This window comes from Cavia porcellus, unplaced genomic scaffold (assembly GCF_034190915.1).
Source record: "Cavia porcellus strain 051 isolate PalLab524CR breed Dunkin Hartley unplaced genomic scaffold, mCavPor4.1 scaffold_7, whole genome shotgun sequence".
NCBI lineage: Eukaryota > Metazoa > Chordata > Mammalia > Rodentia > Caviidae > Cavia > Cavia porcellus.
In genome coordinates this window covers 11,322,912-11,328,918 of record NW_026947490.1, presented here as the reverse complement: position 1 = coordinate 11,328,918, position 6,007 = coordinate 11,322,912, and the positions used below count along the sequence as shown (strand labels likewise).

General features: G+C 36.9%; 1 pseudogene; it reads left to right on the top strand.

The window, feature by feature from the left end:
* Positions 1-4,669: 4,669 nt before the first annotated feature.
* Positions 4,670-5,308, top strand: LOC111755990 (calcyclin-binding protein-like; annotated as a pseudogene).
* The last annotated feature ends 699 nt before the right edge of the window (positions 5,309-6,007 follow it).

The window sequence follows — 6,007 nt, the reverse complement described above, 5'->3', positions numbered from 1 at the left end:
GAAGAACTAGGGACCTCCATGTAGCTGAGGATAGCTATGGTGCTTTTCAGGAAAGCCCTGGTCTTTGTTTTAAGTGTGACTTCTCGTTTTTAACGTAGAACCCTCAACATATTTGCACAGCTCCTTAACCTCACTGGTATAGACTTTCTAGCTTCCACCACTGATCTTTGGGCCTTCCCAGCTCTGATCTGTAAAAGAGACTGGCATGAGTGCTTCTCTTGGGCTCTAGACCTCCAATTGGACTTGTGGGAGGCATTGTCATATGTTCTAGGTTTTCATCTGGACTCATGTAGGACACTGCTGTGGGATTCAGGCCCTTGACTGAATATTCTATGTCTTCGATGTGAACAGATTTCCTGCAGTTTCTTGTGTTAACTCTGGGTGACCATCATAAAATAATATTATAAATTCCATGCCCTGATTCTAATTGTTCTCCTCACAACCCCTGACTACAACGGGAATATATGGTGAAAAATATTTGAGAAGGATGAGAGAGAATTATGTCAACTTTTACACTTTACCAGATATGTTAGATTTTTCTGTCTGTGGATGAAATATCTGAGAAAACTGACTCATAAGAGTTAAGTTTTATACAGGCTCACAGAGTCAGAGATAGTACTCTATGATCTTTCGGCTCCATTGTTTTGGGCCTAGGGCAAGGCAGAAGGACATGGAGGGGAGTAGTTGCTCACATCATGGTAACTGGGAAGCAGAAAGTGAAAGTGAGCAGAAGAAGAAAGAGACAGAGTCAAGATAAGGTCCCCAAGATCATGCTCTGCAGCACTGTCCCTGCAGCTACACACCTTCCCAGGTATCGGCCCCTTAGCTATGAACTTATCAAGGCTTAATACATGGATGATGTTAGTGCTCTAATAGACATTACAATAAATATTTTTGCACTTGTGATTTAATACTGTATTTAAGTTGATGTTTCAACTCAAATGGTACCATATATTTTGTCGGTTTTGTGTTCGTGAGCTTTGATAAATTTAAACTTTTGTAACAATTTGTACATATTTTATAATACCAATAAAATAGACTATACAATTTATACATTTATGACATACCTAACTTTTACATAGTCTATCTTGGAGAGTTTTTCTTTTTTAGCACAAATCTTAAGAAAAAGAAAACACAAAATATGCATAAATTGACCCAGCAGTTCAAACTCATTTTGATTAAAGGTCAAGCATGCATGAATCTATGTCTGAGGCGGAGTGTACAGTGGCCTTATCATCTTGCAGTAGGATCCCCTCGTTAATGTTCCCCCAAGTCTAGACACTGCTTCACTGATGACTGAGTTTATAGCACCTTAGTTTTTAGACATAGACTCACCGCATATCCAAACCATAGTAGGCATTTATTCTGTGAGGTTTTTCCTTTTATGACCTAAACACCTACTACAGCTCTCATCTTTAAATGCTACCTTAATACTTTTATCTCTTAATATTTCATCTCAATGCCTTTGAGGGTTAGGTTTCAACATAAGCACTGGGGAGACCCCAGGCATTTAGACCAGCGAAGCTACAAACCAAACAACAAACCAAACCAACCAAACCAGAAATCTAATATCTTAACATGTCTACAGAAATTTACTCAGATTGGGCCCACATACATAGAGACATGTATGCCTTCTTTTGACTATATTTCTGCACATTCCCAAGTGCATCTTCCTAAAAGTTTATAAATCTTTTAAAATAATAGTGTTAGATTCTAGAGACAATGGACAGTTTTAAAAAGTCCACATGAATGAGCTTTCCTCATTCAGCCAACACTGAATAACACATTTCCATTACACATTTACGGCCAGAGCACAAACCTAAATTTTGGAATGACTGTGATTGCTTGTGTGTGTGCAGGGACCTCTATGGTTGATTCAGTTTTAGGTTTGAACATCTGTGTAGACAGAGCCACATTGAAAGGTAGATCAACCTGACTTCCTCCCCAGACATGTCATGGTGGACGGAATGAGGGTGAGAGCTGGAAAGGTGGTCCAGGTTTCTCAACTTCTGATAGTTTTCAGTCATGGAAATAGCAATTGATAGTTCCTAAAAACCTTCAAGAAAATGTAACAGAATTGTAACCTGTGGGGGGAATAAGCATATTCAGTGGTGGTTGAAAGCAACAGTCTTAGTTTGGCAAGGTGGCTCATGCTTGTAATCCCAGCACTTGGGAGGCTGAGTCAAGATGATCACCTTGAGTTTGAGGCCAGCCAGAACTACGTAGTGAAGCACAGAAACAAACAAACAAGCAAACAACAAAGCAGAAAAAGCAGCACCCTTTTAGGAAAGTGTATTCATTTCTTTTTCTGTTAAACAGGCATTTTAGAAACTTTGTAAGTTCTGTTTTGTGTGTATAACCATGTATAGATAAAATCATATACATACATACGTATGTATACATGAAATCATACATGTATTTATGTTAATGAATATAACTTCTGCAAACTTAAGCTATCAGGAAGATGGAAATACACAATGCTGTTTTTCTGGCTTGCTTTTGTTTCCCAACTTATTTATATACTTGAATCTTAACTCAAACACCACATTATTGGCTAGGAAAACAGAATCACCTTTTAAGTCATAGGAAGAGATTTAAAAACATCTTCCATTGTAACAGCTTGTATTTATTTACTGCCACATGGCCAGAAGATAAGTTTTATTTTCAAACATGCTAGAAAGTCCACGTGGCTGGAATTCTTCCTGAGTCATTTCCTTCCTTGCCCACGTACATCCAACTCCCCCCTTTCTCCTAATTCTCCCCTTGAGCGGGTTCATAAATCTGCAAAGGAAAAACATGTTTGAATAGGCTAAGATTGATGTGATTATTAAAACAAATTCCTGATTATAAGCTTCTACTTTTCTCTAAATGTTTTACAGCCAGCTTGAACAAAAGATGATTTCTTTTCATCAAAAGAATGAAATCAAATGATTGAACTGAAAGTTTCCAATTCTGCTGCAAAGCTTGTTATACCATCAAACCATAGAGTCCTTTTACGACTTTATGATCAAGTTAAAATAGTAAAAATTTTCTTTCTTTCCCTCCCCTCGGTCTGTATATACCTGACTCATGAATTGCTTTCTTTAGGAGATACACAGTCATTTTCATAGTATTAAAACAAACACTTCAGTTACAGGCAGGACCTCTTTCAAATATAAAACATTAACGAAAGTTTTCCTATTTTAGCTTATCCAATGGTATTTGTAAAAATTCAAATTCTCAAAAGAAAACTTCGATGTAGACATTTCTTAGCTAAAGTTTTGCTTCCTACGGTTTCAGCTACCGAGTGTCAACCCTGTGCTCTGGTTTAGTTATTATTTGTTCTCTGTGCATTCATGTACTAGAATTTTAGTTCCCGAGGTAGAAGCACAGGAAGCACTGTCAACTTTTTAACAGGCAAAGACTTCATAAAATTCTCTTAAGTCAATTGGGGCATGATTTTGGAAAGGACTTTGGGATTCAAGTCCCTCCCTTCTTCTGTGTCTCTGTGTCCTTGTTTCTGTCTCTCCTCTCCTCTCTCTGTCTCTGTTTCTGTCTTTCTCTGTCTCTGTCTCTGTCTCTGTCTCTGTATCTCACTATGGTCTCGAACAAGCAATATCTTTCTCTCATGATTACTTCTGTCAAAATTCCTGTCAAGGTGTCTGAGGGAGGTCCATAAGAGGTGGTTTGACTTTTGAAATTTCAGCCTCCAAAACTGGACACTACATGAGTCCTGTTTCCTTTTAAAGTTACCCAGCCTTAGGTATTTCATTATAGTAATGGGAAAAAAACCCCCACAAGCTAGTACATTATTACCTGAAAATAGAAAATGAAAAAAAAAATCCAGAAATAAATAATTCAAAAGTTTTAAATTGTGCTGAAAAGTGTGATGAAATCTCGTGTTACCTTGTTTCATTACACCCAGCACATAAAGCATTCCTGTATCCAGCAAACCCATCCTGTATATGCTACTTACCATTAGTCACATAATAGCTATCTTATTTGTCAGATCAACTGTTGTAATTTCACACTGTTTGTACTGAAATAATCTTTAATTAACTTAATAATAGTGCCAGAATCCTCTTATGCACTCCTCTTTCAGTGATGCAGAAAATTTTATTTTAGTAGGTTTTGTAATTGTTCTGTTTTCATCTTAGCTGTGAATCTCAACAATCGTGTAGGTGTTCGAATGTATCCCCTGCAGGTGAGAGAGAACCAGAAGAAGCACAATGCAGGGGCTCAGAAACACTATGCTGCCTTGAAACCAATCTGTGATGTAGAAAATGCAAAAATGAATTTGAAGTTTGAAATCAATTGAATTAAAATATTTCCCTGTTAAATTTATTGTGAATTTGTTAGATTTTCTTTTTAAATCTAACTTTTGAAGTAGTATAAAATAAATTTAAACTAGGTCATTTGAAAATCCATCTAATCCCATGTTCAATAAAGTTGGATTTTTATGTAAAATCCTTTTTTTTAAACAAAAAACCTTTTCTTTCATAAAGTGCAGCATAGTTTTAAGAGAGATGTATTAATGGAAACCTGACTCTGTCTGTAGAGCACACCATCTCACACAGATCCAGTGCATGCACAGAGGCTTGCACTGGTGAGGTCCACACTCACGCCCACAGTGGTGCCTGTCCTCACATGCATGCCTGCAGCCCAGGCCTTTGGTCCACCACCCCTGACCATGGCATTGCAGAATGATCTATAAAAGGTAAACGTGTTGCTGGAAAAGGTCACTAGGAAGAGACAACATGATGCCCCAACAGCTGAAAAATCCAGGATCAAAACAGAAATAAAGAATAAAATGCGACTAACAAAAATCACAAAAGAACCAGACCTTCTTGATGATGGAAAACTGGCTACTGTGGTTGATCCATCAAAACAGGCTACCCAGTGAACATTGGTAATTATGGATGGAATTGGTCAGATAACTTTGTGAAAATCTACAGTAGCTTAACAGGAGCTTATTGAGTTCCTACAGAATGTGCAGGTGGATTCCAGAGAGAGGTCATCTTGATCTTTTGGTAAAGAATCTAATAGGGAAGAGTTACTCTATGATTGTGAACAATTTCATCAAATCGATCTCAGCCAAAGGCAGTTAAAAAAAAAAGCCATCCTATGATGCTGAGACAGATCCTAGTGAGGGATTAATGCATGTCTAAAGAAAACTTATGAAGGTGGAGATGATGATATGAAGCAGACCATTAATAAAGCCTTGCTGGAATCAAGAGAGGAGCAAGCCAAGGGGGACACAGAACTTTGAGACTTTTAAGTCCTTTCGAAAACTATGACACAGAAATACTGATACTTCTATAAGGGTATGTTTGTGAGCTGCACATAGAAACTTGACAGAGAACAACAAAGACTTAAAGTAAAGGTAGTGAATTATTCACTTCTTATGGGAAAGTTTATTTAAATAAGATATGTGTATCTTATTTAAATTCCTCCAAAGATGGTTGGGATTCTGGTCATTTTGTTCACAAAATGGTTACATGACATTCTCACTGAAATATAAAAGTGGGTCTTTCCTAATGAAAACAGTACTTTGTTAAAGCAACAGGAAAAGACCATTGTTTTTCTTATAGGAAATTATGTTCTGTCATCATGAAATAACCTAAAATGATTGAGAGCTTTCTGTAATTTCCTATTTAATGAGAAAATATTTCTTATTAATAGAATTTATTTGAAACTAATTTTCTGTTAAGTCAGGTAAACTTATACCATTCCATGAATAAATAACATGATGTACTTTCTAAAACTTTACAAGCCTGTCATAAAATAGGAAAGGTCATTTATTTCTAAGTGGAAAAAAGAGAAAGAAACTCACTCCCAGAAATTGGCGGTTCAACAAAATTGGAGCTGCCTAGTTTCAAAGAATCCTGTCTTTTTTCCCCCTATGTTGGACAAAATAATATTGGAAAAAATATATTCAATAACACGGTATAAAATAACCACAGGTAGAGGCCAGGGATTTAGCTCAATGGCACAAGCTCCTGCCTGGCAAGCGCAAAGTCGTGAGTTC